This window comes from Hippopotamus amphibius, chromosome 3 (genome assembly GCF_030028045.1).
Source record: "Hippopotamus amphibius kiboko isolate mHipAmp2 chromosome 3, mHipAmp2.hap2, whole genome shotgun sequence".
In the NCBI taxonomy this organism is placed as follows: Eukaryota; Metazoa; Chordata; class Mammalia; order Artiodactyla; family Hippopotamidae; genus Hippopotamus; species Hippopotamus amphibius.
In genome coordinates this window covers 143,570,739-143,593,046 of record NC_080188.1, presented here as the reverse complement: position 1 = coordinate 143,593,046, position 22,308 = coordinate 143,570,739, and the positions used below count along the sequence as shown (strand labels likewise).

Below are 22,308 nucleotides of genomic sequence, written 5' to 3'. Positions count from 1 at the left end.
ACACTGTTGGTGGGAATGTAAATTGGTGCAGCCACTATGGAAAACAGTATGGAGGTTTTTGAAAAAAACTAAAAACAGAACCACCATATGACCCAGCAATTCCACTTCTAGGTATACATCCCCCAAAAAATGAAAACACTAATTCAAAAAGATACATACATCCCAATGTTCATAGCAGCATTATTTACAATTGCCAAGGTATGGAAGCAACCTACATGTCTACCAACAGATGAATGGATAAAGACACACATACACACACACACACACAATGGAATACTAGTCAGCCAAAAAAAGGAATGAAATTTTGCCATTTGAAACAACATGAATGAACTTGGAGGGTATTATGCTAAGTGAAATAAGTCAGACAGATAAATACAAACACTGTATGTTATTACTTATATGTGGAGTCTAAAAAATAAAAAAAAACTAGTGAATATTAACAAAGAAGAAACAGACTCACTGATGTAGAGAACAAACTAGTGGTTACTAGTGCAGAGAGGGAAGGGGTAGGAGTAAGATAGAGGTAGGGGGTTAAGAGGCACAAATTACTGTGCATAGAACAAATAAGGTACAAGGATATAACGCACAACACAGGGAATATAGCCAACATCTTATAATAATTATAAATGGAATACCTTTAAAAATTGTGAATAACTATGTTGTACACCTGAAACTTATATAATATTGTACATCAAATATACCTCAATAAAAAAATAAAAGAACAAAAACCCAATCATAAAATGTGGGAGAGGGGAGTAAAAGGGTAGAGTTTTTGTATGCAATCAGAGTTGTTTTTAGCTTAAAATAGACTATTATGACAATGATGTGTCATAAGTCCCTTGGTAACTACTAAGCAAAAACCTATAGTAGATACATAAAAGATAAAAGAAAGGAATCAAAGTATAATGCTGCAGAAAATCATCAAATCACAAAGGAAGACAAGAAAGGAAGTAGAAGGAAACAAACCACAAAACAACCAGAAAATGGTTTATAAGATGGCAATAGTAAATCTTTACTTATAAATAATTACTTTAAATATAAATGCACTAATTTCTCCAGTCAAAAGACACAAGTAGCTGATTTGATTTAAAACAAACTAAAAGTGAGTATATGCTGCCTTCAGGAGACTCACTTCAGCTTCAGGACACATAAAGACTCAAAGAAAAAGAATGGAAGAAGATATTCCATGCAAATGGTAATGAAAACAAACTGAGTCGTTATATATCAGATTAAATAGACTTTAAATCAAAAACTGTAACAAGAGAAAAAGAAGGTCATTATATAATGATATAGATATCAATTCATCAATATAACAGTTATAAATATATATATACCAAACATTGGACCACCCAAATAGATTAAGCAAATATTAACAGATCTGGAAGCAACAGCAATGCAATAATAATAGATACATCAATGCCCCATTTATAACATGAATAGATCACAAAGAAATATTTCACTTGAACAAAACTTTAGACAAACTGGACATAACAGATACATGCAAAACATGTCATCAAACAGCATCAGAATACACATTTTTCTCAAGCTCATGCAGAGCATTCTCTACGGTAAATCATATTAGGTCACAAAACCAGTCTTAAGAAGTTTAAGAAGACTGAAATCTAATCAAGTATCTTTTCCAAACACAATGGCTGAAACTAGAAATCAAAAACAGCAGGAAACCTGAAAAGTTCACAAATATGTAGAAATTAAACAACACACTCCTGAACAACCAATGGGTCAAGGAAGAAATCAAAAGGAAAATGAAAAAAATCTTATAACAAATAAAAATGGAAGTACAACACATCAAGAACTATGGGATGCTGAAAAAGCAGTTCTAAGAGGAAAGCTTATAGTAATAAATGCCAACATTTAGAAAAAAATAAAGATTTAAATCAACAACCTAACATTATACCTCAAGGAACTAGAAAACAAAATAAACTAAACCCAAAGTTAGGTGAACAAAGGAAATAAGAAAGACCAAGCAGTGGTAAATGAAATGGAGACTAGAAAAACAAAAGAAAAGATCACAAACTAAAAGCTGGAATTTGAAAAAATATACAAAATTGACAAAACTTCAGGTGAGCTAAAAAATAGCGAGGACTCAAAATAAATAAAAGACAAGACATTACAACTGATACCACATAAATACAATCATATGAGACTATTAAGAACTAACAAATTGGATAATCCAACAAATTGGAAATGGATGAATTCTTAGAAACATACAACGTACAAAGACTGAATCAGGAAGAAGTAGAAAATCTTAACAGACCAATAATAAGGAGATTGAAGAAGTACTCTAAAATCTCCCAACAAATAAAGCCCAGAAGAAGATAGTTTCACTGGCAATTTCTATCAAACATTAAAGAACTACTGCCAACCTTTCTTAAACTCTTTACAAAGGAGCGGAGAGGACAATTCCAAGGTAATTTTATGAGGCCAGCATTACCCTGATTCCAAAACCAGATAAAGACACCATAAAAAATAAAATTACAGACCATATCCCTGAGGAATATAGAGGCCAAAGTCCTCAATCAAAAAACTAGAAAACCAAATAAACAGCACAATAAAAGAACCATACAACATAATCAAAAGAGATTTATCCCTGGGATGCAAGAATGGTTCAACATGTGCAAATCAATAAATGTGATACACTACATTAACAGAATGAATGATAAAAATTATATGATCATCTCAATAGATGCAGAAGACATTTGATAAAATTGAACATTATTTTATGATAAAAAAAAGTCTCAACAAAGTAGATATAGAAGAAAAACATCTCAACATAATAATAAAGGCCATATATGACAACAATACAGATAACTTCATACTCAATGGCAAAAAGGTAAAAGCTTTTCCTCTAAGATCAGGGAAAAGAATGGGATGCCCATTCTCACCACTTCTATTCAGCATTGTACTGGAAGTCTTAGCCAGAGCAACTAGGCAAGAAAAAATAAAAAGCATCCAAATTGGAAAAGTAAAAGGTAAAATTAACTGTTTGCAGATGACAGAATTTTATATATAGAAAATCCTAAAGACTCCACCCAAAAAAACTGTTAGAGTTAATAAACAAATTCAGTACACAAATTCAGTAAAGTTGCAGGATAAAAAATCAACATACAAAAATCAATTGTATTTCTATATATTAACAATGAACTACCTAAAAGAGAAATTAAAAAAGCAATCCCATTTACAATAACATCAAAAAGGTTAAATTCTTAAGAACAAATTTAACCAAGGAAGTCAAAGACCTGTACACTGAAAACTATAAGATGTTGATAAGATAAACTGAAGAAAACACAAATTAATGGAAAGATAGCTCATGTTCACATATTAGAATAATTAATATCATTAAAATGTCCATACTATTCCAAAAACAATCAAAAGATCCAATGCTATCCCTATCAAAATTCCAATGGCATTTTTCATAAAAATATTTTTAAAAATCCTAAAATTTGCTTGGAACCACAAAAGACCCTCAATGGTCAAAGCAATCTTGGGAAACAATAATAAAGCCAAAGGTATCACACTTTCTGACTTCAAGCTATACTACAGGAATTTACAAGGGTTTCAAGGAGTCTTGTGTCAGGAACAAGGGGCAGAGGCCAATATACTTATTATTTCACAACAGTCCATTGCTGTCTGGCTTTGAAGATGGAAAGATTAGTTCTGTTAGAATTAATAAACGAATTCAGTAAAGCAGGGTACAAAATCAATAGGAGTGTGGCCAAGAGTAGGCACACCCTGAGCTCACCTCCTCCTATGGGCACACCAAAATTACAATTATAAACAAAGCAATTACTGATAAGACTGGAATCTAGCAGAAAATACCTTCTACAACTAAAGTTTAAAAGAAGGAACCACAATGAGATGGGGGCGGGGGGGGGCGGAGACATGGTAGAGCTAAGCCTCATACCCCTGGTGGGCAACCCACAAATGGGAGGATAATTACAAATGCAGAGGAGTGAGGGGTCCACGCCCCACATCAGGATCCCCAGCCCAGGGGTACTGCACCAGGAAGATGAGCCCCCAGAACTTTTGGTTTTGAAAGTCAGCAGAACTTACTTTCAGGAGACCCAGAGGGCTGGGAGAAACAGGGACTCCACTCTTAAAGAGTGCACATAAAATCTCACATGCTCTGGGACCCAGGGCAAAAGCAGTAAGTTGAAAGGAGCCTGGGTTAGACCTCATCTGATGATTCTGGAGAGACTTCCAAAGAGGCGGGAGGCAACTGGAGCTCACCCTGGGGACATAGACACTGGCAGAAGCCAATTTGGAGAACTTGTTCTACCATGAGGACACTGATACTCCATTTTGGAATCTCTCTCTAGCATATTAGTGCCAGGACTCGCCCCTATCCACCTGCCTGTCGACACCAGTACTGGGACATCTCAGGTCAAGCAACTGCCCAGGTGGGAACATAGCCCCACCATCCAGTAGGCTGGCTGCTGTAAAATGTGCTGAGCCCACAGCTGCCCCAGGACAAGGTCCTATCCACCAAAGACCCAGAACCTGGCTCCACCCACCAGTAGGCCAGCACCAGCCTCAGGACCTTCTAGGCCCTGGCCCCTCCCACCAGGGGGCTGACATGCCAACTTCTGAACCCCAAGGGCCCTGCAGCCAAAGACTCCAGATTCCAGCATTGCCCACCAGAGGGGCTGGAACTAGCCCCAAGGCCAGCCTACACACAACAGTGAGCCAGCATAGTCCTGGGACCCCCCTGGGACTCAGCCCCACCTACCAGCAGGCCTAATACCAGCTCTAGGAACCCTGCACCCTGAAGCCGGAGACCTCAAGTTCTGGCATTGCCCACCAGAGGGCCAGCACTGGCCCTGGGACCAGCCTTACACACTAGTTGGCTGGCATCAGCCCCAGAACTACTGCAGTCCCACAGCCTGCCATGGCAGGACCCAGACCACCCGCCTGCAAGCTGACACCAGCGGTAAGACACCTTGGGTCCCTCAGCCAGCCATATCAGGAAACAGCCCTGCCCACCAGCAGGCCAACACCAGCTCTGGGACACTTTGGGCCCTTTAGCCAGTGGCCCAAATCCCAATCCCACCTAGCAGCAGGCTGACACCCACTTCAAGTCCCCCAGCACTCTGCACCAGCCACCTTGTGACCCCACTCCACCAACCAGTGGCCAGCAACCTCTACACAAGGCAGGGCCTGCCTGGCAACCAACTAGGCTGGGGGCCAGCCACGCATACTAGACCACCCACAACAGTCAGCGCACCACAACATAAGGATTCACACAGCCCACATAGGGGGCACCCCTAAACAATATAGCTCTGGTGACTAGGCGGAATGCTCTGTTGGGCAGCACAGGACATCTCCTACAAAAGGCCGCTTTTTCCAAGTCAGGAAATGTAACAAACCTACCAAACATGTGGTTAGGTGAAATGAGGAAACAAAGAAACATGTTCCAAACAAAGGAACAAGATAAAACCCCAGAAGAACTAAATGAAGTGGAGACAGGCAATCTACTCAAGAAAGAGTTCAGGGTAGTGATCGTAAAGATGATCAAAGAACTCAGGAGGATTTGGATGAACAGAGTGAGACATTAGAAGTTTTCAACAAAGAGTTGTACAATAAAAGAAGGACCAAACAGATGAATAATAAAATAACTGAAATGAAAAATACACTAGAAAGAATCAACAGTAGACTAAATGATACAGAGGAACATATCATTGAGCTGGAAGACAGAGTAGTAAAAATAATTGAAAAGGAACAGGAAGGAAGGAAGGAAGGGAAAGAAAGAAAGAAAAAGAAAAAAGAAAGAAAGAAAGACAGGAAAGAGGACAGTTTAAGAGACCTCTGGGACAACATCAAGCATACTAACATTCACATTACTGAGGTCCCAGAAGGAGAAAAGAGAGAGAGAAAGAGAAGTACTTGAAGACATAATAGCTGAAAACTTCCCTAACCTGGGAAAGGAAACAGACATCCAGGTCCAAGAAGCACAGAGTCCCAAACAAGATTAACATAAAGAGGATCACATCAAGACACATGAAATAAAAACAGTAAAAATTAAAGATAAAGAGACTTTCAAAAGCAGCAAGGGAAAAGCAACAAGTTACATACAGGGCTATAAGGCTATCAGCTAACTTTCAGCAGAAACTCTGCAGGCCAGAAGGGAGTGGCATGATATATTTAAAGTGATAAAAGGGAAAAACAGGAATAATCTACTTGGTAAGGCTTTCATTCAGATTTGATGGAGAGATCATAAATTTTACACACAAGCAAAGGCTTAGAGTTCACCACTACCAAACCAGCTTTACAAGAAATGTTAAAGGGACTTCTCTAAGTGAAAAAGAAACGACCACAACTAGAGAAACATGAAAATTACAAAAGACAACATGTCAAAACAGTATGAAAAACTGATCTAGGGGAAAAAAAAGATCATATGGGTATAAAATGAAATTGAATGTTTCCTGATTCACACCAAATATACAAACAAAACAAAACAAAAATTTAACTCCAGTGTGATTAAGTACTTAAATATCAAAATTAAAACTTTAAAATATATTCAAATATTTTTCTGATTTGGGGGTAAGGAAAGATTTAAAATAAGAGCATAATATAAAAGTCTATAAACTGAACTATATTAAAATAAAGAATGTTTTGATAAAACCTCACTTTTAATAAAGACAAGCTGTATGCTGTGAGATGATATCTGCAAAATATATGTGGTACATAGTCTCCAAACATAACCACCATTAATTCCTTCCCTCCTTGTACATGCATGCCTCTCTACTCTTCACAAAGCTGAGTCTATTTCTCCTCCTCTTGAATCTGAGTTGGTCTTAGTGACCTCTTTTTGACCAAAAGAATGCCGTCAAAATAACTTTATGCCAGTCCCAGGCCTAGCCCTTAAGAGCTGTCAACTACAAATTGACGCTCGCCATGGGCACTTGCCATTTACCTCTACAAGGATTAATCAGGTGCCACTGCAGCTGCTGACCTTCAAGATCCCCTGAAAGGAATTCAGGGTGGAGATCAGGAATGAGGCACTCTGTGCTCTGAGAAAAACTGGCAGAACAGGTCTTCAGATGGTTAGATATTTTCAGGAGCTGATTTTAGGAGCCCAATTCTTGCATCTCCTCATATCTAGAAAAGCACTAAACTCCTTCATGGTGGTGTCTGCTCCTCATGACTAGCAGTAACCCTCAGGAGATCTTCTGCAAAAAATATGTGCTTGATTGCATGCACTCCCCCTTCACCAAAATCATATGTATACTGACCTTCCCCCCTACTTCCTTGAAGTTGCTCAGACCTACCTAAAATGCTGCCTCCCAGGCTACAGTCCTCATTTTCCCCCAAATAAAACTTAACTCACAACTCTCAGGTTGCACATTTTTTTAAGTCAACAGAGCCCTGCCAGCTTCCACTTTCCCCTTGAAGTCAACAACTGTGTAAGAAATCCAACTACCCTGCTGAGACAACCATGCTCCAAAACATCCACATGGAAAAGCTCTGAAGCACCAGACATGAGTGAAGACCTTTTGAACCTTACAGCCAAGCCCAGCCATCAAATAAATGTAGTCAAACGAGTGACCGAGGGTCACATGAAGCTGCAAAAACACCCAGCTCAGCCTAGAGCCTAGAGGAATAATAAATCATTCTTGATTTAAGCCACTAAAGTTTAGAGTGGTTTGTTACACAGCAATAGATAACTGATATATTATCTAACATATACATCACAAAGGCTTAGTTTCAAGAATATGAAAAGAACTGCAGGGACGCTGGGGGAATCTCCTCTGAGCTCCCTCTTTAGCCAAGGAGCTGTTCATCTGCCAGTGGTTGGGAAAGGAAAAGAAAGGTTGGAGGAGAAAAAGGAGGCAGAGGAAGTCTCCGCGGCTGTGTGACTCAACTAGCTTGGTCTCCTGCAGGCCCCTATTGAGGCTTCACTTGGCGTCACTGTCGGTGCAGTCGTGGAGCATCATGGGTAAGAGGGAGATCTGGTCTCGCAGCTCTGAAAGAGGGCGGATGGTTCGGGAATGAGCTCTTCAGCATGTCTGAGGAGCGACTCTACTGCTGTACCTGGAGACAAAAATGACAAGGAAAAGGAGGAGGGGAAAAGGAAGGGGTCGCCAGTGTCTGTGGAGCCAGCGTTTTAATGGTAAAGTACAATCTGAGTCAACTAATATTGGAAAAACAAGAAAGATGCAGACTTCGAGGGCACAGATGAACCCATTTTTTGAAAGAAGCCCAGGGTAGAAGAGTCAGTAACTGAAGGCTTAAGTTTGTCAGACCTGATGCGCAGAGTCAAGGTACAATCAGTTAAAACTGTTGAAGGGTGTACACATGAGGTTGCACTTCTGCAGATGAAGATTATTTACCACTTAAACCTTGAGTCAGAAAAGCTGCAAAGGAATACCCTTTCATTCTTTCTTTTTTTTAGAACTTTTATTGTGATACAGTTAACATACAATAAAGGAATACCCATTCATTCTTGATGCTTTTCAAAGAGAAGCCATACGTTGTGTTGATAATAATCAGTCTGTTTTAGCATCTGCACATGCATCAGCAGGAGAAACTGAATGTGCTGTATATGCCATTGCATTGGCCTTAAGGGAAAAAAGGCTATAATATTTACTGGCACAATTAAGACCCTGAGTAACCAGAAGTACAGTGAAATGTAAGAAAAATTTCAAGATGTTAGTCTGATGACTGGAGATGTTACTATTAATCCTACAGCATCGTCTTGCTGTGACCACAGAGATTTTGAGAATTATGCTCTACAGAGGTTCTGAAGTTATGCGAGAAGTTGCTTAGGTCATATTTGACGAAATTCATTACGTAAGGGATTCAGAGCGTGATGTCGAATGGGAAGAAACTATTATTTTGCTTCCTGTTAACATTCACTGTGTCTTTCTTTCGGCTACTATTCCAAACGCCCCACAGTCTGCTGAATGGATTTGCCGCTTACATTAACAGCCTTGTCATGTAATTTACACAGATTATCGGCCTACTCCATTACAGAACTACATTTTTTCAGCAGGGGGAGATGGTCTGCACCTTGTGGCTGATGAAAATGACGACTTCAGAGATGATTTTAACACAGCGATGCAAGTACTTCAAGATGCTGGTGATTTGGCAAAAGGAAATAAGAAGTGGCAAAAAGGAGGAATAAAATGACCACCACATGTATAAGACGGTGTAGATGATTATGGAAAGAACTATTCAACCTGTAATTATTTTCAGTTTTAGTAAGAAAGATTGTGAAGCCTATGCACTTCAAATGACCAAATTAGATTTCGACACAGATGAACAAAAGAAGGTGGCTGAAGAAGTATTCAGTAACACATTTGACTGCTTGTCAGATGCTGATAAAAAGCTCCCTCAGGTTGAACATGTACTTCCTCTCCTGAAGCGAGGGATTGGTATTCACCACGGTGGCTTACTTCCTATTTTGAAAGAAACTATAGAAATTCTCTCTTCCAAAGTACTGATAAAGGCCTTTTGCCACTGAGACTTTTCTATGGGGATTAGCATGCCAGCTAGAACTGTTTTATTTACGAATGCCCGAAAATTTGATGGGAAGGATTTCCGATGGATTTTCTCTGGTGAATACGTTCAGATATCTGGTCATGCTGGGAGGAGGGGAATGGATGATAGAGGAGTTGTAATTCTCATGGTAGATGAAAAGATGAGCCCAATGATTAGAAAACAACTACTTTAGGGCTCAGCTGATCCTCTAAATAGTGCTTTCCATTTGACCTACAACATGGTTTTGAACTTACTATGAGTAGAAGAAATTAATCCTGAGTACATGTTGGAAAAATCCTTCTATCAGTTTCAGCATTATAGAGCAATTCCAGGAGTAGCAGAGAAGGTGAAGAACTCAGAAGAACAGTATAATAAAACAGTAATACCAAATGAAGAAAGTGTAGTCACTTATTACAAGATTAGACAGCAGTTTCCCAAAGTAGATAAAGAAATTGAAGAATATATTCACAAACCAAAACATTGCTTATCATTTCTACAACCAGGTCGTTTGGTAAAGGTAAAGAATGAAGGAGATGATTTTGGCTGGAGAGCAGTGGTGAATATCTCAAAAAAATCAAATACTAAGCCTAATTCTGGTGTGCTGGACCTTTATATGTAGTAAAAGTACTGCACTGTAGCAAAGAGAGCATGAAAAATTCAGCTACTGAGGCTGCAAAACCAGCTAAACCTGGTAAGAAAGGAGAGATGCGGGTTGTTCCAGTTTTGGTGCATCTCCTGTCCGCTATCAGCAGTGTTATGCTTTACATTCCTAAAGAGTTTCAACCACTGGACTATAGACAGAGTATTTTAAAAGCAATCCAAACAGGAAGTTCAGAAGCATTTTCCTGATGGTGTTCCCTTATTAGATCCTACTGATGACATGGGCATTCAAGATCAAGGACTGAAAAAAGTCAACCAGAAAGTAGAGGCTTTTGAGCATGGAATGTATTCTCATCCACTTCAAAATGACCCAAATTTGGAAACTGTATATGCTTTGTGGAAAAAAAGCACAGATTGCAATAGACATCAAATCCTAGAATTTAGAACTAAAGAAAGAACTGTTCTACAAATGGATGAGTTCAAATGTCACAAACGTGTTTTAAGGAGGCTGGGATTTGCTACTTCCAATGTCACAGAGATGAAAGGATGAGTGGCTTGTGAAATAAATAGTGCTGATGAGCTCCTTCTAACTCAGATGATGTTTAATGACCTTTTCAATGACCTATCTGCAGAACAGCCAACAGCACTACTAAGCTGCTTTGCATTTCAAGAGAATTCTAGTGGTATGCCCAAATTAACAGAGCAATTAGCAGGATCACTTCGTCAAATGCAGGAATGTACTAAAAGAATTGCAAAAGTTTCAGCAGAAGCCAAACTGGAAATTGATGAGGATCATTTAAACCTCACTTAAAGGATGTGGTATATACCTGGGCAACTAGAAATACATTTGCCCATATCAGCAAAATGACAGATGTCTTTGAAGGCAGCATAATTCATTGAATGAGGCACCTGGAAGAACTACTTTGACAAATGTGTCAAGCAGCAAAAGCCACTGGAAACACGGAGCTGGAAAACAAACTTACAGAAGGAATCACCAAAATCAAGAGAGATATTGTGTTTGCTGCCAGCCTCTACTTATAAAAAGTCAGCTAAAGGAATGTGGGATTTTTTTTTAACACTTTAAATACATGCAGTTTATTGTATGTCAATTGTATTGCAATAAAATTTCTTAAAGAAAAAAAAAGTTTTTTAAAAAAGCAGTTTTTCTAACTTTAGTTTCAGAAATTACATTAAATGTTTCTTATTTTCATAGTCCATCCTTTACAAAGAAGATAAGAAATTTCTGAAGTCCACCTTTGGATTCTTTTTGTATTCACTCTAAGCAACATTTTTAGTTGAGAGAAATGTTTCTTTGTTTTGCTCACATTCTTTGAGGAGCAAACGAGTGTTGACTGTCCAGATGTAGATGTTATGAAAAATCAATGCTGGACTCTTGCCTTTGGAACCAGACATCATGATTTAGCTTTGAAGAACTTAAAGAGTCTTTCTCTCCGAGGTCTTCAGGCTGAGTTTACTCACAGGAGTGGTAGGATTGCTCTTCAATGCTATTAGAAAGCTTCTACTTTTACCATGATGTTTAACTGTTCTGTTGCATGTTTTGCAAGTAATCAACAATACACTTTTGGAGTCTTTGTACTTTTTGCTTCTTTAAAACTGAGTGTATAATTTCTTGCTTCTCAGCTAAGAAGCTTCTGTATTTTGGATGTCAGTTTGGGTTTGAGGCTAACTCGAGACTTATCGTGAACCAGAAACTGGAAACAGTATGGACATGTTCTTTCAAAAGTGCTTCTATCATCATGTGACGAACTGTAGGCCCAGAGGAGATAGCGGGCCTGGCCCGGGCAGTTATCTTATAAATTCCGAGCCACAGCCTCAAGGTAGTGCTTCTGGCTCATCGCCACCGCCACCGCCACCGCCACCGCCACTGCCAAGCCGCTGAGGCCCGCTGACTAAAGGAGACTTTGGAAGCCATGCTTCCCAGCGTGGCAAACTTTTAGGAATGTGGGATTTAAAATTGTTCACCACCTGTCTCATTACAGTTGACTACAAATGCAATAAATAAATAAATAAATACTCCAGAGAGTAAATCCTCTACAAAAGGACTAAAACAATTACACAGATAGGCAAATGACATGTACAGGCACTTCACAGAAGAAGAAATAAACATAAGAAGAGATGTTGAATATCATTAGTAATCAGGGTCATGCAAATTAAGATCACAAGTTAACCATTCTGTAATTCAACTGACAAAAGATAAGAAGTCTGACAACATCAAGCAGAGAGGATATACATTAGTAATGTCTCATATTACTGGTAGGAGTGTATAACCACTCCAGAAAAGTTTGGCATCATCTTTAAAAACTGAACATCAGCATATCCTATAACTCAGCAACTACGTTCTGATATACCTACACACACAAAAAAACTTTTCCACATGTGCAATAGAAGACCTTCCATAGTAGCCTGTGCATAATATCTAAAAGCTGGAAAAAATACTAAAAGCCCATCACTAAGAGAATAAACAAATTATGATCTAGTAATACAATGAAATATTACACTACAGAGAAAATACAAGACTGGTAAAATCTTTTTAAAATATCATTGAGGGGTAAGAGGAATTATTAGAAAACTCACTCAGAATATTATTCTTTTTTGTAAACTTAAAAAACAAGCTAAACAATATGCTGTGTAGACATACATGTGTGATTAAAAAAATTTTTTTAATACTGCAAGATAATATGAAAGAAACTTAATCAGGAATGATGGAGACCTGAGGACCTCCATTTTCACTGCCCTTGCTGAACTCTTGCTGAACACTCTAAAATAAAACTGCTAAACAGTTGCTGAGTTGCCAAAATAATGCTGAAAGCTGGATTTTTTTCTCGACTAAAGAAAACATACCTTTCCCTAGTAACAGATGAGATGTACTCCATAACTCAGTCGTATATATAAACTGGGTATATACCTTCCAATTCAAACTGTTGGTAACCAATTTGTTTAAACCTGCAGGAACTTCCCCTTTTTTCCTATTAAAAACCCCTACCCATTTTCCTCCAGTGGGACACTATTCTGGCTTCCTCCAAATCTGTGATCCCCCAACTGCAATTCCAAGACCCTCAAATAAACTGCCTTTTGTCTCTTTATAGTTTGTGGTCCTTCTGCTTGACAATGATAAACACAAAATTCATGAGGAGGTATAGGAGGCAAGGAGATAAAATAGGGGAGAAATCTGTAGATAAAAGTTGCAAATATCCTAATTCTTGTCTTGTGTAGTGAATTTGCAGGTGTTTGTTTTATAATTTGAACAAATAATTTATCAGTTTTAAAAGGCCCATGTAATGGTCACTGATGACAAGGTGTCATCAATACAGTACAATACAATAAAATCTGGTGCATATGAAAGTACTACCCACTCTGTCAAAAAAGAGGCCAAAAGTTTATCCGTTTACTGGTTTGTTAGAAAAGTTGCCAGAAAATAACAGATTAATATTAAAAATGCTGAGAAGAAAACAACTGCCCATCAAGAAGTTTAGATTAAAGTATTGTTCAATATGTAAAAAGACTGAGATTATCATCCACCAGACCCTCACTAACAGAACAATTAAGGATGTACTTCAGCACAAAGTGACACAGAGATGAGGTATGAAATTAATAACAATGTAGACTTATATAAGGTGGTAGACTAAACAATGGCTTCCCCAAAAATGTCCACATCCTAACCTCCAGAACCTATAAATATATTACCTTACATGGTAAAAGGGACTTTGCAGGTGTGATTAAATTAAAATCTCAAAATGGGGAGTTTATCCTGGATGATCCAGTGCACCCAACACAATTACAAGGATCCATGTAAAAGGGAGGCAGGAGGATCAAAATCAGAGGAAGAAGACATGCAAATGGAAGTCAAAGTCAGAGGAAAGAAGATGCAATGCTGCTGGCTTTGAAGACAAGAGAAGGGACTACGATCCAAGGAAGGAAGGCAATCTTTGGAAAATGGAGAAGATAAGGAAATGGATTCTCCCCTAGAGTTTCCAAAATTAACACAGCACACACATTATATACTTCTGACCTCCAGAACTGTAAGATAATAAATTTGTGTTGCTTTGAGCCATTAAATTTATGGTAATTCCAGTAACAACAGGAAACAAATACATAGTTACATATATTCACTTATTAAATCCTCACAAAGTCTGAGTTAGGCACTAGTCTTAAACCCACTTTACATGAGTCAACTGGTATTATATTCACTCTATATGGAGAAATGAAGGCACAAAATAAGTGGTGGACATGGGTACAAATCCAGGGTCCACACCTTTAACCATCATAAAAGTGGTCTTTCAAACAAAAGAACATTGTATTAGAAAATATTACAAAAAAAATAATTTTAAAATTTGTATTACGTCAGTAAACATAATGAACAATTACATTTTTAAAGTTAAAATTAAAATACTAAAACAATAACAGGGTTGGGTGGGAAGAAGTTCAATGAGTATTGTGCATAAGATTCTTGTTATGGTCAACAGAAACAAATACTAAAAAAATTACTTTGTCAGAAAAATTATGGACAAATACGTATTAAGGGTACACACTAAAACAACATAATCTATGGGGCCTAAACAGAGGTGGAAAAATAATACATAGAATGATGGACTGATAGGAAGGGTACAGATGATACAGAAAATTGTATCAATCCAACAGAAGACAGAGAAGTGTGGTAACAATAAAACACAAAAGAGAAGTAAATCTGGCCTGTTTCTTCACTAATCACAATAATACAAGTGGATTCATCCCATTTATTAAAAGACAGATTGGAAAATCAAACTAGATGGTGTAGCTACATATGTTGCTTACAAAATACATCCATAAAACAAAACCATATCAAAAAGTTAAAAATAAAGAAATGTATGCTGGTGAGAACGGCACACAGTGCAATTGCTATGGAAAACAGTCATGGCGGTTCCTCAAGAAATTAAACATAGAATTACCACATGATCCAGCAATTCCACTTCTAGACATATATCACAAGAATCAAAACCAGTGATTCAAACAGATATTTGTACACCAATGGTCACAGCAGCATTATTCATACAATCCAAAAAGTGAAAACAACCCAAATGTCCATTAACAGACAAATGGTTAAAGAAAATATGGTATATACATACAATGGAGCATTATTCAGCCTTAAAAAATATCAGACACATACTACAACATGGATGAACCTGAAAGATATCATGCTAAGTAAAATAACCCAAACACAAAGGACAAATATTGCATAATTCCACTTGAATGAGGTTCCTAGAATAGTCAAATTCATGGAGACAGAGTTGAATAGTGGTTATCAGGAGCTGGAGGGAGGCAGTAATGAGGAGGAATTTCAGTTTGGGATGATAAAAGTTGTGGAGATAGATTGTGGTAATGGTCACACAACAATGTCAATGTACTTAATGCCACTGAAATGTACACTTAAAAATGTTATGTTCTGCATATTTTACCACAATAAAAAATAAAAAAAGAAGAAACAAAACACACTATACCATGCCAATGGTAATCAAAAGAAAGCTATTCTAAAAAAATTCTAGCAGACAAAACAGAGTTTAAAGGAAAAGCATTAATAAGGAGAAATTGAGACTCAACATAATAATAGAAGGGACAATCATTCAAAAAGCTATAATACTTGTAAGTTTTATGTACCTAAGATTGCCTCAAAACATACAAAGCAAAACCTGTCAGAATTACAGAAAACTTTGACATTTCACAAAAAGTCATAGTGAGATATTTTAACACACCTATCTCAATGTTTTATAGATCAAGTGAACCAAAAAAATAGCATATATACAAAAGATCTGACCCTCACAATGAATAGCCTTGACCTAATAGATACACATAGAACACTGCACATAATAATCAAATCACATAAAATATTTATAAAAATCAATCACATCCTAGGTAACCAAAGAAACGCAGACCACATTTTCTAATATAGTGCAAATAAACATGTCAACAATAAAAATACACTTTTTAAAACTATCTGGTTTGAAGACTTGAAATAGCATTCCTAAATAAATCATAGATTAAAAAGAAAATAAAAATGGAAATTACTCTCCAGTTAGAGCCACTCAAAAATTAAAATACCACACATTCAAAGTCGGTGGACTTACTTCACTCTGTATGACAGACTCTAGGTCCATCCACATCTCTACAGATGACTCAATTTCATTTCTTTTTTATGGCTGAGTACTACTCCATTATATATATGTACCACATCTTCTTTATCCCTACATCTGTTGATGGACATTTAGGTTGTAGTCTGTCATACAGAGTGAAGTCAGAAAAGAGAAAACAAATATTGTATATTAACTCATACATATGGAATCTAGAAAAATGGTACAGATGAACCTATTTGCAGGGCAGGAATAGAAACACAGATGTAGAGAATGGACATGTGGACACGGTGGGAAGAGGAGGGTGGGATGAATTGAGAGATTAGGTTTGACATAAATACACTACCACGTGTAAAACAGATAGCTAGTGGGAACCTACTGTATAGCACAGGGAGTTCAAGTTCAGCTCAGTGCTCCCTGATGACCTTAGATGGGTGGGATGAATAGGAGGGGAGCAGGAGGGAGATGGGAAGGCCCAAGAGGGAGGGGATATATGTATACATATTGCTGATTCACTTCATTATGCAGCAGAAACTCACATGACATTGTAAAGCAACTATACTCCAAATTTTTTTAAAAAGTCAATGGATACAGCTTTAGCAGTTCCTACAACTTAGAAATTAAAATTTAGAAGAGCATTAAATGCATTTAGTATTTTAAAGATTGAAAATAAAGTATTCAATAAGGAAGCTAGAAAATGAACAACAAGCTCAAAGAAGGAGAAATTAATAGAAAACAGTCAAGATCGAGAAAAGCATTGAAAGCTGATGAAGGAAAAAAAGAAACAGTAAACAAAAGGCTCTCACTTAGCCCAAAAAAGTAAAAGACACCAGGCCAAAAGAGTTTTACAGGTGAACTTTATCAAACATACAAAGAAAAGAAAATCCTTATACAAACTCTTCAGAAATAAAGAAGGAAAGCCACTGAACTCATTTCTTGAAACTAAAATAGCAATGATTCCCAAACCAGACCAGCATCATAAACTGCACCAAAAAAATTATAGACAGTAACACTTATGAACATAAACGCAAATGTTCTAAATAAAATATTAGCACATCAAATCCAACAATGTGTCAATGTGCATATAGCATACATACACATATACATGTACATATCTTACTGGAGTTTATCCCATGTGTGCAAGTACAATTCTATGAATGTTATTAATGTAATTCAATATATTAACTTCTTTGAAGATAATATCTACCTACATAAAATCACATACATACTCATTACATTTGTGTTATGTGTCTACACATATGTGTATGTATATTTTATGCAATAAATGGTGGCACATTCTTTTAAAGAGTTCATTACTCACTTATTAGGGAAAAAAACAAACTCTCATTGAGGTAGGAATAGAAGAGAGCTCACGCGGCCTGATTAAGAGCAACTAACAAGACCTGCGCCAGGAAGTCAAGCTCCTCCAGAGGAGGGACCGTCGTGCTCAACGGCGGTGCTCAACGACCACCTGCGGTGCAAACAATGAAGGTGGTACTCGCTGGCCCTCCGTTTCCAGGCAGCCCCGCAAACCAACGGTCAGCGGCCGTCTCGCCCTTCGCCCGCCGGTGTGGAAGCAGATCCCCGAGACCCTTACCTGCCTCGCTGTGGCCCGTTGGCCGCCTGGGCCCGTCTTAGAGCTGAGCGGCGAAGGGTCGGCCCACAAACGGCAGAAAGCACCAGGCGAGGACGACTCTGAGGGACGGAGTAGGGACGGCGCCTGATTCCCCACCCTTCCCGGCTGTAACCACCCCACAACCAGCAGCGCCCACGCCAAGTCCAGGCCGGCAAACTCCAGGCCTGCCGGCCGGCGGCTTCAAAAGGGTGGGGTCTCAAGGCCCTCGCGATGGATGCTGGGGGCATGGGGCGGGGCCAGGGCGCGAACAGAAGCCGCAGATGTGGAGGTAGCCGGCTCCTTCTGTGGGGCCTCGCCACAGACCCAAAGGCATCCTGACACTGACCGTGCAGGAAGAGGGGTGGGGGCAGAAATGTGCACTAAAAAGAGATCTCATATCTTGCATATCTACCAGGCTAACATATCTACCACTTGCTCAAGAAAAACAGGGACTTTTAGGAATGAGCACCTCTGCAGACCTTTGAAAGGAATGACTTATGTTTAATAGTTTCACAAATTGTGGGCATAAACTTATCATTTGAAAGCCTCGGTTATGAGTAAAGGTTATATATGGAATATAATATGACTCTAAGAGCTGTGTACTGGAAAGAAAGGCACAGACTGAGAGTTGTGAGTTAAGTTTTATTTGGGGGCCTTCTGGGGACCATAGCCGGGAACATAGCCTCTCAGATGCCTCTGCGGAACTGCCTGGCAGCTGTGGGGGTTTGTGGGTGATGGGTATATGAGTTTAATGAAGGAGGATACAAGCAGTGAAGCACACATTTTGGCAAAAGTTTGCATCTAGTCACCAGAAGACTGCTGCTAGTCACAAGGAGCAGATGTCACCATTAATGATTTGTGCGCTTTTCCAGATGTGAGAAGATGCCAAAAATTAGGCTCATAAAATCTCCTGAAAATATCTAACCATCTGAAGGCCTGTTCTGCCAGTTTGTCCCAGAGCACAGATGGCCTCATTCCTGATCTCCACCCTGAACTCCTTTCAGTGGGTGTTGAAGGTCAGTGACTGCAGTGGCTAGTGACTTCATTCTTGTAGCACCAGAGGGTGAGCAACCATTTTTAGTTGGCAAGCTATAGGAATTCTAAGAAATAATTGTGTTTGTGTGTCTATGTAAAAATACCTCATTTCTTTTTAAACATCTTATAAAAAACTTAGTAGGTGAATGTCCTATATGTCATTCACCCAACAACTATTTATGACTACTTACTATGTGCCAGGCACTGAGCTAGGCACACAGAAGACATGGGTCCCTTCTTTACATTTCTTGGTAGGGGCCACAGAAGAGAAGTAATATAGAGTTTTGTTGGGTTCTACTATAACTAAAACTGTGTTTAAGAATAAGCTTCCGACTTTTCATATTAATAAGCCTGAATATATAATCCTTCAGCATGTCACAATAAAATTTGAGTATGAATTTGAGTCTGAGAAGCTGTTTGTTAAGAGTTTGAGTGTTAAGGGTGAGGAAAGATATCACTTTAAAAGGGGCAATCATTTTGGAAATAGTTACCCTATGTGCCAATAATCATTTCTATTTGATAAACTTAACCAAAAAGTTGAGAGCTATAACTCAATAAATTACCAGTCAACAAACTGTCTAAAACAAAAGGCCATTTTCTCCACCAGTCTACTCTGTCTCAACAAATAGCAGCTCCTCTGTGGAGTCTTCCTTGGCGCTTCCCTCTCCCTTACTCTACCCCAATTGAATTTATTGTCAAATTCTGTGGATTCTACTCCCAAACTATGTTTTGTCTGTCACTTTGCTCCACCTCTACTGTTTCCGCTGTAGGCAAAGAAGCGGTCTTCAAACCGGTACATCCAGAGAAAGCACAGACTTTCAGGAGTGTGAGGCTAGTGATGGTTTTAAAAGAATCCACTTATAGATCCAGATCTTTATACATACCCTTTGCTAATTGTCATGAAGACTTGCCTTTCCTAACCTTTCTTTCAAAATCTTCCATCACCCACTTTACCAGAAAAGACAAGCCCTCTCCCATCTAGAATTCCACTGTGTGCTTTCCAGGTGTAAAACACTCAAGGACTCCACAGAGCAAATGATAAAAAGAAAAAAAAAAAAATTTAAAAAGGAGCACTTCTTTCAGTGATTAATTCAAGCATCTATAGGGGCCAGGAGTTTAGGTGAGCAGTTACTCTAGGGTCCAGGATGCGCAGGGTGGCGAGGCACCAACACAATATACGTTGGCCGCGTGCTAGACGAGGATTCCTCGGTGTACCCTGACCCTGCCAGGCCCACATGTCTAGGCCTGGGCCCGCAAGCCTAGGGCCTCCTGCCCCCGCCCCTTGGGTCCCTGCAGTAACCCAACTTCACCGGCTACTCACGTGGAGCGCACCCTTCTCTGCAGCGAAGGACGAATGGGCCCCCACTGCCAGCCTGGCCCCGCTGGCATTCGGGCCCCCTCTGGACTTTAGCGCAGTGCCCGCGGCCCTGGAGCCTGGCCCGGGTCTCGTGGCGCAGCCTCTCGGGGGCCCAGGCACACTGTCCTCACCCGGACCACAAAGCCAGATGCCCTGTGAGTGGATGCGGTGCAGCGCGGTGGCCAGAGGCGGCGGTGGCAGCGCTAAGACCCAGACCGAAGGCAAATACCATGTAGTCTCCACCAACCACCAGTGCCTGGAGCTGGAGAAGGAATTCTCTTAGAGCCCTTACATCAGCATTCGGTGGAAATTAGAGCTGGCCGCCAGTCTGGGGTTTACTGAACGTCAGGTGAAGATCTGGTTCCAAAATTGGCGGCCAAAGGAGCGTCAAGTGAACAAGAAGAAGCAACAGCAGCAGCAGCAGCCCCCACAGCCACCCCTGCCAGCCCACGATGTCACCCCCCACTCCAGTTGGGATGCCCCTGGGGGCCTGTACCCCAGCTCCGCCAGGCTCCTAGGCGCCTCCTCCCCAGTGCTTGTCCAGGAGGAGTATCTGCTGTACCTCCCTGACTAGCCTTGTGGCTTGGGGGCCTTGGAGACTCAGGTTCTGGGAATGTGGCTCATGTTGGGGCCCAGGAGGCCTTGTCTGAGTCCCAGCCTGCCACCGACCTTCTGAGTAACCTTGGAAATCACCCATCCAACCCCTGCATCCCCTGGGCACATCTGGTGCAGAGGGCTTAATCCCCAGGAGGCTAGGTGAGGGGGCCACTCAGCTCCTCCTCCATAGGCTCAAAGGTGGGAGGCCCCTGCAGGGACTAGACTCCTGGAGAAAGGAGATGGAACCCAGAGAAGATGGAAGGCTTGAAGACTGTGACCTGAAGGAGGGGGAGGGGGAGGGTGTCAGTTCACACCTGCCTTTTCCTTCAGCTTCACCTCTACCAGCCCCATCTGTAACATGCCCTGAATCCTCTCCTGGCTGGATGCAAAGCACAGAGCCCACAGGATGGGCCTGAGCAAGAGGCTCTGATGATGGTCCCTTCTGTGTCGCAGAGCCACATCCCCTCACTCGCATTCTCCATGGAGTCTCCAGATTGAGGGGAAGGACTCTGAAGGGGGAGAGAGGGGCAGAGTCCACCCTGCCAAGTTTCTACTACCCTACCAGGCTGTCCCTTAGGGCCCAGGGCCCAGGGAGCTCCGAGAGGACTTTCTCTGGACCAAGCAGCCCTCATAGCTGGGTAAGTGTTGCACAGAGAGTGAAATCTCTTGGATACAGTTTTAAGAATAATTTTTTTTTCCCTTTAAAAAAAAAAGCATCTCTAAACATGTTCCTATTTTCTCCATCTTTATTTCTGTGAAGAATGAAGAGTAGTGCTAGAAATGGCAACTATTGGGATGTTCTGGAATCAGATTGTTGAGCAATGTGGACATTGGATTGATGAGGACTTACCTAAAGGACTCATCTCTTCCACACCTCGACCAGTGTCCAAGAATTCTTTACTCTTTAATGCAGAGGTGAATGAATGCAAAACAGAGAGGATCAGTAAAAAAATACTGTTGCAGTGGCCAGTGGAGTCAGTTATATGAAAGCTGAGCTGCAAACCCATCAGAGGGAGCCATGTGATCAGCGTGGCCACCAGCTGACCCTACAGCCACCTTCTGCCTCCCTTGGAGCCACCCAAGAATTCCTGAGCCTTCTTTGCATAGAGAATCCCATGCAGGAATGTGAACAAGAATGGTGAACCCAGGATCAAAGTGATTCACATAACCAAACTGGTGCAAATGGTTTTGAACACTTGATTTGGATATTTTGAGTATATCAGCTATCACCTGAGTGGACAAGCAACCCCAAAAGTTTGGACAACCATGAGGAAACAAAGAAACACCATGCAGGCAAAGGAGCAGGAAAAAAACCCACAAGACCAAATAAATGAGGAGGAACTAGGAAAAGTGCCTGAAAAAGAATTTAGAGTAATGATAGTAAAAATGATACAAAATCTCGATAACAAAATAGAGAAAGTACAAGAAACAGTTCATAAGAACTCAGAAAAACAAACAGCAATGGATAACAAAATAACTGAAAT

At 39.9% G+C, this 22,308-nt stretch overlaps 3 pseudogenes; 2 read left to right on the top strand and 1 right to left on the bottom strand.

Annotated features, from left to right (window-relative positions):
* Positions 1–8,006: 8,006 nt before the first annotated feature.
* Positions 8,007–11,139, top strand: LOC130848813 (exosome RNA helicase MTR4-like; annotated as a pseudogene).
* A 180-nt stretch (positions 11,140–11,319) lies between these two features.
* Positions 11,320–11,954, bottom strand: LOC130849942 (UPF0711 protein C18orf21 homolog; annotated as a pseudogene).
* A 6,112-nt stretch (positions 11,955–18,066) lies between these two features.
* Positions 18,067–20,801, top strand: LOC130848812 (homeobox protein CDX-1-like; annotated as a pseudogene).
* Positions 20,802–22,308: the final 1,507 nt, after the last annotated feature.